A 16,668-nucleotide genomic window follows, 5' to 3' on the forward strand; every position below is an offset into this window, starting at 1 on the left:
GGAGGGCAGTAATCATTCAAGGGAGGAAAAGGCACTTTACTCCCACGTTATACATATGGTTTTTCCACCTTCCTCAAATAACAAGTCATTTTTTCATTTTTACTTAATTTATTTATGTAACTAACCAACAAAATTTATTAGAACTAAAAGTAACAAGTAGGTACAATATAACTGTCAACTGTCAAATATAAATCAAATTATTAATGTAAACATTGTTAAATCAGAATAACAATTTACTGTTTTTTACCATTCTGCAAAATACAGAGTGTTTTTAAATAAACGTTAAAATGTATAGATACTTACGTAATAGAAAATAGATATTGTACAGGGCGTCAATAAGTTATATTTCATGAATGAAATACCATGACGTCACTTTTACTTTTCCTCCCTAGGGAGGAAAAATATTTTCCTCCCTAGGGAGGAAAAGTACAACTTTGCTCCCTACAATCAGGTCCGGAAAAGTCTACTTTCGGTAGAGGTAGGTGGAAAAAAATATTCCCATGAGATTTTTTCGCACAATCACATTTGTAATTCACCGTAGAATAAGGTTCAAGAAGTCGCCCATGAGAAAAGTGGTCCAAATTAAAAAAAAAATTTAATCAAATTGCAAAAATTATTATCTTTGGTCTGGACAAACTTCTTTTAGATTTTGTAGACCATTTTGGACAAAAAAGGTCTCTTGTAATTTTTCTCTAAAATTGATGGTTTTCGAGTTATAAGCAAATTAAAATTTGAAAAACGCAAAAAATGGCCATTTTTAAGACTTAATAACTCGGTTAAAAATTATTATTATGAAGGTCAGAAAGTGACAATGTTAAATCAAAGTTTAAAGCCTCCCCTACATGATCCTGAAGAAATTTGTGTCATTAATTTATTACTAAGCTGTTATTATTAATTATTAACAATAAACCGTAAAAGCGTATTCACGCGGCTGTAAATGTTAGTGCGAGTAAAATGCCCCATTGGACTGCCGGAATGGTATGTCTCTCGCACTCACCATAGACGGCCGCCTAATGCTGGCGCTCATTATTATTACTTAAAAATAACAGCTTAGTAATAAAATTATGACAAAAATTTCTTCAGGATCTTGTAGAGGGCTTTAGACTTTGATTTAGTCAGTTTCTGACTTTCATAATAATAACTTTTATGCAATTTATTAAGCCTTGAAAATCGCAATTTTTCGTTTTTTTTCAATTTTAAATTGTTTATAACTCGAAAACAATCAACTTTAGAGAAAAATTACAAGACACCTTTTTTGTCCAGAATGGTCCAAAAACCTAACAAAAATTTGTACGGGCCGAAAATATTGATTTTTGTAATTTGATAAAAAAATTGGACCACTTTTCACGTGGGCGACTTCTTGAATCTTATTCTGAGATGTCTCACGAATCACGAACCTGATTATGCAAAAAAAATCATGGGAATATTTTTTCTGACGAACCCGCCGTTTTCGCCTTGTCTATATCATTCAAATCAACAAAATGAGTTTAAAGTGGTCAGAGAGTGCATGTTCAGATTTTTATGTCCTTCTGTATCCTCCAAAGCAAGTTCTTTTAGCAGAGTTTCTTAAACACCACATTAATTTCTTCTTAATCTAATTTTGAATCCAGAAACAACATTTTTTATATGTTCTTTATTTCGACTTAACATAATTTTTCTGAGTTGCTCAATCAGTGAACTACTATACCCCAGGCTGTGGGTGAAAAATAGGTCGATTTCAGGATATAATTCAGGAATTTTTGAAACCTATCAGGTGTTGTAAAGGACTATGCCAGGAATAACTTCTACTAAAATGTAACCAAAAATATTGTGCGCTTTTTTTTCTATTGCGATTTTCATTTGTTAAATTTGCAATTTTTAATGATTTTTAATTTTGCAGCTTAGGATATTGATTTTAGAGAAAAACTTTTTCATAGAAAGTTGTAGTAAATTAAAAAACCTACAATTTGAGGTATAATTAAACTTACCAATTTCGTTAATTGGTTATTGCAAAACAGCCTGCGAAAGTCCAAAATGGCCGTTTTTTTGCAATTACATTATTTATTGTAGAAATAATTTTTTTTATTTTTTAAAGCTTTAAAATGAAGATCTTTCAATTCCAAACATAAAAAAATTGTAAAGCCAGATTAACGAATTTGTTGTTTAGATATTATAAATTGTTTATCCCAAGAGGTCAAATGTCGAAGGCTATAACTTTTTGAAAAAAAAATCGTAGAGAGTTGGTAAAGCATCTAATCTCCTTCTAAAGAGTTATATTTTCATATTCTGATGTAAATAAATGCATAAAACATTTTTAAACCTCTAATTTTTGGGTTTGAAAATAAGGGGGCAAATTTCGTTATAAACACTTAGAGCTGAAGCGGCCCTGTACATCCTATGAGTTTTTAACTTACAGATTATTGTTGCTGAAGATGAAATGAAGATTTATAAAAAATAAAAAATTTCTACGACCAACTGAAGCCGAGATAATTTTTGGGTTTGAAAATAAGGGGGCAAATTTCGTTAAAACATTTAGAGCTGAAGCGGCCCTGTACATCCTATGAATTTCTAACTTACAGATTATTGTTGCTGAAGACAAAACGAAGATTTATAAAAAAATAAAAATTTTCTACAACGAACTGAAGCCGAGATAATTGTTTTTTTTTCTTAAATCGTAGTGCCTTTATTTATAACAGTTAAGAAATTATTTTACAGTCATTGACTAAAGAAAGACTTATATTATCTTAAAATAAAAATTATTATAAAATATAATTACATTTCATTATTAAAAATTATTTTTAAAATTGGTGCTTTTGCGACCGGCAGAAATTTGCAAATCGCCCGGCTCGCTTCAAATCCGCGCGGTCGGAAAATGTTTACGTAACTTGTATTAAACTTTGACAGAAAACAATTTAATAATATTACCATTATAATATACAGTCTATTTACCACTGTATTTGATTTCTTGATAAACTTTTATATGTGAAGAAATTTTTATTATTTCTGAAGAAATAATATTACAAAAATGATACATATATATGAAATATATAATTATATTTTTAATTTTTTCATTGTTATACAGCGTGTCTACTTGAGTTGGAAACATATGGGAAACTTTTTTATTATTAATTTTACGAAAAAAAGTTATTCTTTATAAAAAGTTCTGCATGCCCCAAAACCTAAGATTCAATCATCAGATATCAAATTTTCTGAATATTATACGAGGTATGTCAAAAAATATGAACTTCGTTCAAGAGTAAAGTACCTTTATTTCTCTCAATATCGAAAATGCTTATTCTGAAAAGTTGTTTGGAAATAAAAACTAAGCTCAAATATGCAATTACATGCTTCTAATTGGAAAAAAATATTTTCCAAATTTTTCTCAAATTTATTGGTACTAACTTCGTTTTGATTCATTACACATACGATAACTCTTTTATTATTACTTTTACGAAAAAAAGTTATTCTTTGTAAAAAGCTCTGTAGGTCATAAGGCCGAAGATGCAACCAACACATATCACATTTTATTAATTTTATACGAGATGTCAAAAAATATGAAATTAACTCAAGAGTAAAGTACCTTTATTTTTCACAATATTGAAAACAGTTATTAAAAAAGTTGTTTAGAACTAAAAACTATGTGTCAATATGCAATTACATCCTTCTAATTGAAATACTGTGAAATATAAAGGTGCTATAATATTGAGCGAATTTCATATTTTTTGACACACCTCGTATAAAATTAATAAAAGTTGATATATCATGGTTGTGTCTTAGATTTTAGACCATGCAAAGCTTTTTACGAAGAATAACTTTTTTTCGTAAAATGAATAATAAACGAGTTATCATATTTGTAATAATTAAAAACAATGTTGGGTATCCTTAAATTTGAGAAAAATTTTTTTTTCAATAAGAAGCATGTAATTGCATATTTGATCTTAGTTTTTAATTCCAAACAACTTTTTATCATAAGAATTTTCGATATTGAGAGAAATAAAGGTACTTTACCCTTGACCGAAATTCATATTTTTTGACATACCTCGTATAATATTCAGAAAATTTGATATCTGATGATTGAATCTTAGGTTTTGGGGCATGCAGAACTTTTATAAAGAATAACTTTTTTTCGTAAAATTAATAATAAAAAAGTTTCCCATATGTTTCCAACTCAAGTAGACACGCTGTATAAGTATAATAATAATAATGTTACTTCTTACTATAATATACAATATAAAACTTTTTCTTCTTGTAGTGACTATTCTTTTTGGATTTCATATATAAAAGTTTATCAAGAAAAACAAATACAGTGGTAAATAGACTGTATATTATAATGGTAATATTATTAAATTGTTTCCTGTCAAAATTTAATACAAGCTACGTAAAAATTTTCCGAGCGCGCGGATTTGAAGCGAGCCGGGCGATTTGCAAAATTCGGCCGCTTGCAAAAGCACCGATTTAAAAAATAATTTTTAATAATTAAATGTAATTATATTTTATAATAATTTTTATTTTAAGATAATATAGGTCTTTCTTTAGTCAATGACTGTAAAATAATTTCTTAATTGTTATAAATAAAGGCACTACGATTTAAGAAAAAAAAAAAAAAAACAATTATCTCAGCTTCAGTTAGTTGTAGAAAATTTTTATTTTTTTATAAATCTTCGTTTCGTCTTCAGCAACAATAATCTGTAAGTTAGAAACTCATAGAATGTACAGGGCCGCTTCAGCTCTAAATGTTTATAACGAAATTTGCCCCCTTATTTTCAAACCCAAAAATTATCTCGGCTTCAGTTGGTCGTAGAAATTTTTTATTTTTTTTATAAATCTTCGTTTCATCTTCAGCAACAATAATCTGTAAGTTAAAAACTCATAGGATGTACAGGGCCGCTTCAGCTCTAAATGATTTTAACGAAATTTGCCCCCTTATTTTCAAACCCAAAAATTAGAGGTTTAAAAATGTTTTACGCATCTATTTACATCAGAATATGAAAATATAGCTCTCTAGAAGGAGATTGGATGTTTCACCAACTCTCTACGATTTTTTTTCAAAAAGTTATAGCCTTAGACATTTGACCTCTTGGGATAAACAATTTATAATATCTAAGCAACAAATTCGTTAATCTGGCTTTACAATTTTTTTTATGTTTGGAATTGAAAGATTTTCATTATAAAGCTTTAAAAAATAAAAAAAAATATTTGTACAATAAATAATGCAATTGTAAAAAACGGCCATTTTGGACCTTTCCCAGGCTGTTTTGCAATAACCAATTACGAAATTAAACTTACCATAGCTCAAATTGTAGGTTTTTTAATTTACTACAACTTTCTATTAAAAAGTTTTTCTCTAAAATCAATATTCTAAGCTGCAAAATTAAAAATCATTAAAAATTGCAAATTTAACAAATGAAAATCGCAATAGAAAAAAAAGCGCACCATATTTTTGGTTACATTTTAGTAGAAGTTATTCCTGGCGTCGTCCTTTACAACACCTGATAGGTTTTAAAAATTCCTGAATTATATCACGTTTTTTCACCCACAGCCTGGGGTACTAATAATATTTATACATTCGCGTATAACTACACTTGGCTTCATTTTATTAAAACTGCTTTCTTCGATTTTGTTTGAAATGTGTGAACAACAAATTTGACCGAGTTTAGTTGATCCACTAAAGCTGATCAACTAAAATCGAACCGTGAGAATGCTTATTAAGTTATAATAAAATACAGTAAACTTTTTTTATATACAACATATCGATGGATAAGAGGACAAATATTGTACGTTCATTTTTGTTTCAAATGAGATAGCCCTGCATCTATACCAGTCGAGATGAAATCTTTATTGTGCTCAAATATTGTATATCCTCTTAGAACGGTTTGCTAGTTACTAAAGTAGCATTAAAGACATGTTCATTAACAGCACCATAAACTTAGAGCACAAATGTTGCATGTCCAATAATACAATATTTGTCACACAAAATGCTGTTCACAAAATTAAAACCAAACGACTCTTTTATTGTATGTCCAAAGATACAATATTTTATCCATATTATTGGAAGTCGTCAACCTATGGTATGTGTTGCACAAGTCTGTGTATGTACTACTTGTACTACTAATACTATTTTAAAACTAATTTTATGATAGTTTCACAATTGCAGTATGGAAATAATATTGTATGTCCATGTTTTACTTCACATTTATTGTATGTCCATACAGGGAGTTACTTTTAGCTTGTTAAATGTGATTAACATTTAACCCTAACAGAAATAGAACTAAATAAGATATAAAAGAAAGGTGTAACACGAACTTAACTGTAATTTTGGTACTTTTAAAATATGTACGGTTTGTCACGGATAACTCAAACTTTTATATTGATTTTACCGAAAACATATTTTGGACATACAATATTTTTCTTTTTAGCCATCGATATTCATATTCCAACTTAACTGTACTATAGAAAGTCCGTGGCTACTAAACCTCGACGACGAGACCCAATTTTTGGTTTAGTCTCTTTTGTTTTTCACTTTTGCTTCGTGACCCGCTGTTGTTTTTGTCGATACACTGATAAATATGGAAATTGGCCATTATCATTTTTTTGTAGGTCATATTAGGAGATCAAGTTAGATACAATATGATTCTAGAATTTCGATATGTTACAGGATACAGAGATAATTTGAATTCTTCAATAAAACCGCAAATTTCGGTTTATTTTATACTTTGTAAGGGACTTTCTTGGCTTTGATAGAAAAACTCTCATGCTTAAATGTAAAGTGAAATTTAACTGAACATGTTTTCCACTAGTTTGTTAATATCGAATGAGATATCAAAATATCTTAGTTTTTGAGATTGTTGTTATTTAAAATAATATATTATATAATCAGTACCCTTATAATTTACGGTGTCGGATTTACAATTTCTACATTATAATTACTAGTATCTATACTAATCAGTACTAATCATAAAGCACCAGGTCCAGATATGATAACAGCAGAAATGCTCAAAGCCACAGAAGAAACTGGCGTAAAATTACTTCATCTACTCTGCAACCAAATATGGCATTCAAAACAATGGCCTGAAGACTGGACAAAATCTACAATAACCACAATTCATGAAAAAGGTAGCTTCCATAAATGCGACAATTATAGAACTATTTCTCTTATATCACATGCCAGTAAAATAATGCTACATATAATCAACGAGAGACTGAAAACATTTCTTCAAAGATAAATTCCACAAGAGCAAACTGGATTTACCAAAGGTAGGGGTACTAGAGAACACCTGTTAAATATAAGACAGATAATCGAAAAATCTAGGCAATTCAATAATCCACTGTACATATGCTTTATAGATTATCGTAAGGCGTTCGACAGGGTCAAGTGGAGACACTTATGGCAAATACTAAAAGAAGTGGGCGTAACCCAACACCTTATTTCGCTTATAACTGAACTATACGAACACACTACTGGATCAGTTAAAGTGCTTGACACATTTTCAAACGAATTTAATCCAGAACGGAGTGTCAGACAGGGATGTATACTATCGCCACAATTATTCAATATATATGGAGAGCATATTATGAGAAGAGCACTTGAAGGATGGGAAAAAGACATCTCAATAAATGGTCATAAAATAAACAACCTACGTTTCGCAGATGACACAGCCCTTCTTGCAAATAGTCAGGCAGAGCTGATTGACCTTATACGACTGGTTGAAAACGAAAGTCAAATATTTGGTCTGCAATTAAACACATCAAAGACAAAGATCATGATAGTGGATAGACTACATAACAATCATCCACACACAACCACAATTGATCGGTTTGAGTTTGTGAACTCATACTTATATCTGGGATCATTAATCACAAACACAAATGACCACAATACGGAAGGACTGTCAAATTTCAAGAGCGTTAAAGGTGAGGTTGATCAACTGCTTAATATTCCCAATACTGACTTACGGATGTGAATCTTGGACCCTGAGAAATTTGGAAAGAAGACAGATAGACGCCTGAAATGTTCTGTTGGAGACGAATGCTACGAATTCCTTGGACCGACCATAGAACAAATAATTCGATTTTAAGAGAGCTAAAAGTTAGCCAACGGCTCTCCAGTAAAGTCCATCTCCAACAATTAAAATACTTTGGACATGTTATGAGAGCCAACACAGAAAACATGGAAAGACTCATTATACAGGGAAAGGTGGAAGGCCGAAGATCACGAGGAGGATCCCCAACAAGATGGATCGATCAGATTACAGGAATATGCAAAAGACCCATGCATGAGTTAAAAGAAATGACCAGAGACAGAGATCTTTGGAGACGGACAATACACGACATCACGTCGACTACTACACTCCCTCCGGGGGGTCAGGATTGAAGAGAGAGATACTAATCATTTAAAAACTTTTTCCATTCTTTTCGATTCTTCGCCACATTGGTTGCCTCTCTCCTTGTTATTCTTTTCTTTTCTAGTATTCTTCTTACTACCCCATCCCATGTTGTTCTCGGTCGTCCCCTTTTCTTTCTTTGCTATATTCTTGCTTCACAAACCTTCCTAACTGGTCTCATTTGGTCCATTCTTTGCAAGTGTCCCCACCAACTAAGTTGTCTTTTTTCAATGTATTCCAGAGTAGCTTCTATATTTAGATCTTCTCGTATATCAGTATTTCTTAATCTATCATGTCTGGTCACACCTTTACCTCTTCTTAAATATAAATAAATTAAAATAATAATAAAAACAATTAACTATCACTGACAATTTCTAGACTGTGGAAATATTAGCTATTCTCATCACAATCAATATGCAAAATACAAATTCTATGCCCATTAACAAATAAATATAAAGCGAAGTGACGTTTAATATACAAATAAAATATTCTTCTTCTTCTCTTTCTTCTTTTGTAACACTGTTAACAAAACATAACTATGTTTTGTCAATGTGCCTCCAGTTAGTTTTTCCATCGTTTTCGTGGTCGTTCCACTGATCGTTTTCCTATTAGGAACCGTTTCTCACCAAATTTATTACACTACTCTATTTGTTGTCGTTCGGCTTATGTGATAGTTCCATTCTACTCTTTTGTTTCTTTCCCAGTTCATAATGTTTTTCACTAATCTCCTTCGTATTTCTGTACTTTTAGTTCTGTCCCATAGTGTTTTACCATCGACTTTTCAAAGGGTTTTCATCTCTACTGTTTCTAGAATTATTTTTGTTCTCTCCATATTTAAACTCGATCACTTTTTTACCATGATAAATCCAATTTAATTACCATGTTAAATTTTCTGGCGGTTATGTTAAATTGGTGCAGCATACGTTGTAAATCATGTTCACTTTGAGATACTTACTATAGTACGTGATCCGAATATAGGTCGATCTGTACCCATCTGCTTGCTGGATGAAACATTTTTTTTATTAAATTTCATACATAGATAAATATTTCTAGCATGGGTTGCCATTAGAATCATGTCATAGCTATCCTTAAGGGGGCCGTAGGGGTTAAAATCAATATTTCAAGCACATTTTTTTTAAAGTGTGGTAAAATTATTTTATTTTTAAATTAAACAGTCATATTCAGTATAATTCATAGATTATCCAAGAAAAAATTCAAGGAAAAATATTAAAAAATAAGCCAACGGTGGCAAATTTTTGAAGAAACCTCAAAATATAATGCATTTTGCGGTGGACATCAGAACTCCTCATTTGATCACAGTAAATAAAAAATTTAAAAATATTTTATTAGCTTATGAGTTTCTCGAGGTAACGCTGTCGAGTTTTTTCAGTTTATCAAATTTTAACTTTTTCACTCAGAAGTCAAAACAACGATTTTTTTCCAAGAAAGGGAGAATCAACATATTTATTATTGTTAAACAAAAAATAAGCATAAAACAAAAAATATCTCAACAGCATTACCTTAAAGAATGTCTAAAGAAAATATATACAAAATTCCAGGTGGGTCGGTCAAGTAGTTTTTGAGTTACAATGTCTACAGCCTTAAAAAAACAGTTTTGAGAAACACGCGTTTAAGGTCAAATTTATTTTCAATTTCTTTTTTGTCTCGCAAATCGTAAAGTAATGCACGCCGGAGTATGTTTCTGAATCGCACAGTAATTTACAAAAGAAAATGAGAACAGCTGTTGGCCGTTTCGTACCACGCTCAAACGCACTGGCGCGAACTTACTGCTATGCAAGTCGAAGGTAGGGAGATAGGGAGAGAGTATTGAATATCCCTAACTTCGACTCGCTTGTTGAACAACGGTCAACAGCTGTTCTCATTTTCTTTTGTAAATTTCTCTGCGATTCAAAAAGATATTTCGGTGTGCATAAATTTACGATTTGACAGACAAAAAAAAATAAAAGTTCACAATACCTTAAACGCTTTTTCCTCAAAACTGCTATTTTCAATGACTGTAGACCTTGTAACTCAAAGACTACTTGACCGACCCACCTGGAATTTTGTACATATTTTCTTCATACATTCCTTAAGGTAATGCTGCCGAGACATTATTTGTCTATTGCTTATTTTTTGTTTAACAATAACAAAAAAATCGTTGTTTTGACTTCTGAGTGATATCAAAAAGTCAAAAGTCGATAAAACTAAAAAAACTCGACAGGGTTACTTCGAAAAACTCATAAAGCTAAATAAAATCTTTTTGAATTTTTTGAAGTTATACTTCTTTAGGCGCGATGGAGAGTAAAATTTTTCATAAATCTGCGCGCATGCGCACACAGACAGTATGACGTTTAGTTGCTAATATTTCAAATTATGTATCAGCGCAAATAAGCCATTAAAATAATATATTAGTGTTTTTTAGTAAATGTATTATTTATTATAATTATGTGTCTTTGGATTTGTCTTCCTTGGGCGTAAAATAATAAAACATCTATTTTTATATTTCACTTGTCACCGTGATGTGTGATTATGTATATCTGAAACGTCAGTAACATGCGCTTTGATGGCCTGGTTGGTAAAGCATTGGACCAGAGATCGAGAAATCGCGAGATTACGGGTTCAAATCCCGGACGATTCGTACTTTTTTCTTTTTTTTTTTAATATTTGGCATTGTTAAGTTTCGGTTAATTTTTGGTAATCATTGTAACTGTTAAGTATATTTATTTCGTTGAAATTATATAATAGAAGTATAACTTCTTACGTGCGTACAAAGTACACAAACATTCTTTTTTATATACCATGATCCAATGATAAGTTCTGATTTCCACCGCAAAATTCATTATATTTTGAGGTGTATTCTAAAATTTGCCACCGCTTGCTTATTTTTCAATATTTTTCCTTGAATTTTTTCCTAAATAATCTATGAATTCTACTGAAGATGCCTATTTAATTTAAAAATAAAATAATTCAGCCATACTTTAAAAAACTGTGGTTGAAATATTGATTTCAACCCCTACGGCCCCCCTTAAGGATAGCTATGACAAAATTTTGATAGGCAACCTATGCTAGAAATATTTGTCTATATATGAAATTTAATAAAAAAAAATGTTTCGTCCGGCAAGCAGATGGGTACAGATCGACCTATATTCGGATCTTAGACTACTAAATAGTATTGCATCGTCTGCATAGCAGAATATTTTAGGTTGTTTTCCCCCAATGGGTATCCTTTTTTAGTTCTTACTTTTTTAGTTTCATTCCAGAAAGTATTCATGTGAGTATGGGATCTGTTCATAGTATCCAACACATACTGGGTTATACACAAATTGGCTTAAAACAAAGTTTCTGCGCAATGGGTTCCTCGCCTTTTGTCAGAAAACCAAAAAGAATGAGTATGGGTGCATCTTTGCAACAACTCACAGAATACATGCAAAACGGTACTGACTTTCTTTCGTCAATAATTGCTGGCAACGAATCTAGCTATTATTAAATACAACAGAAACGTCCAGATAAGCTCTGGTATGATGTTTAGTAAGTGGGTAAGGTCACGTTGTCACAAATCGCGTGAAGAACTTGAAGTCTCATACTTTCTTGAACAAAAGAACATGTGCTAGTGTAAGCGTAATAAGAGTAATCTCTTGAAAAAAATGGTACCTGTAAACTAAACAAAAATATTTATTAATGAAACTTCGTAACATAATCACCTGCGTTGCCCCCTACAAATACGATGATCTCTTTATAACAAATATGCGGCCATCAGAAAGGGAGTCTGGATAGGTACGTTCAATATATAACATGATGGTTTCTCCCCTTTTGAGTATACAGTGCTAGTCAAAAGTCCGTCCCCCCTCGTATTTTTTTAATGGTTATACTTATAATAGTAAAATTTCTTCTTCTTCTTCTTCTTTCTCTTTATAAGCAATTCTGCTTGTTCATTGGTGGATTGATACCTCTATGGAAGGTTGTCACTCCATCTTTTGCGCGGTCGGCCGATACTTCTTCTGTCGATTGGTGATTTATCTCGTGCTTTTTTGACCACACGTGTCTCCCCCATTCTGGTTAGGTGGTTGTTCCATTGTTTTTCTATTTAGTGTTCATTAGTTTATAAACTGTACGTTACATTGTCTTCTAATATCTTCGCTCCTCTTTCGATCTCTCAGTGTATTTCCTGTAGTTCTTCTCAGTACTCTCATATCTGCCGTTTCCAGTAGTCTTTGTGTTGTGGCTGTATCGGGTCTTGTTTCTGATGCATATGTCATTATAGGTCTTACACCGGCTTTATAAATTCTTGACTTCATCTCAGTGTTAATATGTCGGTTTCGCCATATAGTGTTATTAAGGCATCATGCCAATCTATTTGCATTTTGTACTTGATTTCTCACTTCAATAGTAAAATTTGGAGGGAGGAAATAAACAGACGTAGGCTTTTTAACTAGTCAGGTGGCGTAATAGTGACAAACGACTTTACAGCGCCACTGTAACTGATAATTTTAAATGGGACCTTGTGGCAAGTGATACCTCGTTTGAATGGTATTGAAAATACCTATTCATACTAATTTTATTTGAGTTTAAGCTCATTTTAATGAATAAATGAAATAAATATAAAATTGTAAAAATAAAATAAAAATTCCATTTTTTTTTTATCTTTTAGTAATATTTTAATATTTTTAATATTATTAATGTTGCTATTAGGATTGAAAACTACTTCATCCCTATAAAATTGTAGTTTCGCATTTAATTAATAAAAATTCAAAATTCCGCCTATGGTTGCTTGTCAAAAAGTTTGACGTTGACGCAAAAACTACTAGAGAATTGGAAAACGTCAACTTTTTTGACAACAAAACCATAGGCGGACATTTGAATTTGTATTAATTAAATGCGAAACGACAATATTATATTTATTTAATTTATTCTCCAAAATCAAAATCACCTTAAACCCAAAAAAATTAGTATTACTGAATAGGTATTTTGAATACCTTTCAAATGAGGTATCACTTGCTATAAGGTACCATTTAAAATTATCGGTTACAGGGGCTCTGTAACGTCATCTGTCACTATTACGTCACCTATTATGACTAGTTGAGGAGCCTACGTCAGTTTATTTCCTCCCTTCAAATTTCACTATTATAAAAGTATAACCATTCAAAAAATACGAGGAGGGGGACGGACTTTTGACTGTCACTCTATATGTACGATGTATAAGATAACAAGTGAGTAAAATAAAACAGAATATCATATCATCATCCAGCCTTCTGCATCCAGAAGTTGAACATAGGCCTCCCTTAATTTCTTCCAGTTTTGTCGGTCTTGAGTTTTCTGCATCCAATTTCCAGCAATCTTCTGACGTCGTCTGTCCATCGTCCAGGCGGTTTACCTTTACTTCTGCTGTCTGCTCGTGGTCTCCGCACTGTAATTTTTTGGGTCCACCTCCCGTCCTTTATTCTGGCTACATGGCCCGCCCAATTCCACTTCAACCATGCTACTCCCTCTAAGACAACTGTGACGCCTGTCCTTCTTTTGATTTTCTAGTTTCTTTCATATATACATTTAATTCTAAATCGGTAAGCATAAAAAATTAAAGCATGGACGTAAGAAAAATACAAAAGCACTTTTCTAAGTTTCAGAATAATTACAGATTATACAAAGCGGCAGTCTTTAACCTTTCGATGACCAACCTTTTTTTGTTACACGGATGACCAACGGGGGCCAAAAATGACCCCAAAACAAAAATTAAAATTGACAAAAAAATTAAGTTGTTTTAAGAAATAAAATAATGTATTCGTAATTTTAATGTTAGTATTGTATCAATAAATGATAAATAAACATTAGTAAATCATATTTTCATTACAACTGAACAAAAACAGGAACCATCATTCTGAACATAAAACTAAAGAAATTTTAAAATATATACTAATTTACGTCGCCAAAAGTTTAACAAACAATATTTTTTCAATATTGGAATGTTTCTTACAAACCATTCCACACAATAGACGGTACATTCTTAATATAAAATTGGAACATGGAAGGCCAAGGGAGTTCGTCTTTGACCCCAAATTCAGAAAATATTTTTTTTTCGTAAAATATAGAGATTTTTTTTATTAGAAAATATGAGGGTATCTAGAATGATATTAAAGTCAAATAAAAAAATAATTAGTTTAAAATTAAAAATATTTCTGATTTTATTAAACAAAAACATACATTGGGGTCAAAATTTACCCCCCTTGGTCATCCGAAGGTTAAATAATAAGAAAAAATCTATTAGTACAATCGCTTTTACAAATATAAATTAACCGTACAACAGATATGCGTAACCAAATACAAAACAAACCATAGATATCTGTCTCAAAGAAAACAGATTATCTACATCATAACGGGAGAATATTATTCATCATCATCATCAATGGTGCTACAGCCCTATGAAAGAGCCTTGACCTTCCCAAGTCTATTACGCCAGTCAGTCCTATCCATTGCCAACTGTTTGCTGCGCCTAATTTTCTTCCATCTTCATCTACACCATCCTTCCATCTGAGTTTTGGCCTACCCCTATTTCTACTTCCCACAGATTGTGACATAAGGATTCTTCTAGACAGAATATTATTACACTGCTGAATTTTCAGCAAAGTTTAATAATGAAACGATTCTACACAATAAATGTTCGTGTGTATTAGCATTAATGTAATGTTATATAAAAGTAGTACTTTAGCACATGGGGTTGCTAGAGGGAGACACCGGAGCTAGCATGAGCGTAAGCGATGTCTTCTTGGACAGGCAGGAAACAAAAGTGACAAATTGAGATGAGTAGTGATTCTCTGTAAAGCGTTAGATTCCGGAAATATGGGTGAGGATGACCGTCATACATGGTCAACTCCACCGCCAATGTTGCTCAATCCCTGCAACGCAACGAGTGGTAAGCTCTGCTATTTTAATTCCTACTAGCAGAAATTACGGTATATGGTTTACGGTATGACGCAAAAACAATTTCCATCGAATATTCAATTAATATTTATACAGAGTTGCCAAACTGCAACAACCTTAAATGAAGAATTAAACATAATTTACTGTTATCGAGCTTACCGCTTATTTTATGCGAAAAATGTTTATATGTGACTTTCCATTCCCATTTATTTATATTTTTTTGGAAATATATGTATCTACCCTGGACTATATCTTCAAACAAAGCTACAAAAAGCTGGTAACATGTATTTATGTCGTTGCACATTCATTGTAATTACCGGGCACAGCAAAGCTTTTCTGGCGACTGTCCACACGTTCTTCTGAAATTGCTGTCTCCATTACGAAACACATGCTATAAATTAAAAGTGTACTACTGCTCTGGAATATCTTGCAGAGCTTAAAAGAACAGCCTCAGAAATTATTAGCCTAGCCGTATAGAAGACACAACACGCCGCGTGGTTATTTTATTATTGAAAATTTGATAGTAATTGAAAAATGTTTGGGTCACGTACAAACATAAAACGTTTTATATCTAGCATTAAACAAAGGGTTTATATTATTGCTGAAAGGAAAATATTTATTTTATACGGTATACGTGCAATACAATGAACCTATCGCTAAAATCTTAAAATGAATCAATAATGGCAAATAAACTACCCGAAAAATTGATCAAAGAAAAAACAAATCACCTACAAGAAAATTAATAAAGAACTTAAAAAATTCGAACTGGTTCTAATTTTAAAACCTCTTAAATAGTTGTTATTTATGAAACAGTTCGTGAAGTATGCTTTTTTGCGAACGCACGCGATGTTTAGAGTACGAGCGACAGCGGGGTGAGTGCTATACATCGCGTAAGTTCGCAAAAAATACTTCACGCACAGTTTCATACAATATTTTATATACGATAAACAAATAAAAAACCAGTAACTCTTCGTCACTGGAATTAATTTCTATTCTACAATTTTTAGAACTTTTACTATTTAAAAATTCTAACTTCTTTTAAACCACAAAACTGTCAAAACTTTTGTTGCAATTTATTGCTCACATGTCATCACCATGATAACGTGAAAGTTAAGGGTATTTAGTTATATGAAAGTGTGGCAAAAAACAGTGCGGAAAAATAAATTCCATTTAAAATACATTGTTACTTCACGCACACTTTAAATCCTTCACGCATTGCTATAATGACAGTTTTCACAAACAAAAACTTATACATAATATGAGATAGAGTAGATAAAATAATTTACATTACCTAAATAAAAATGTAGATATCGATGAAAATACATATTATTTTATAGAACTATGTAATTCCTGAAGCAACATACATTATATGTATAGATACATCGGAACTAATAAA

Source organism: Diabrotica virgifera, chromosome 4 (genome assembly GCF_917563875.1).
Source record: "Diabrotica virgifera virgifera chromosome 4, PGI_DIABVI_V3a".
NCBI lineage: Eukaryota > Metazoa > Arthropoda > Insecta > Coleoptera > Chrysomelidae > Diabrotica > Diabrotica virgifera.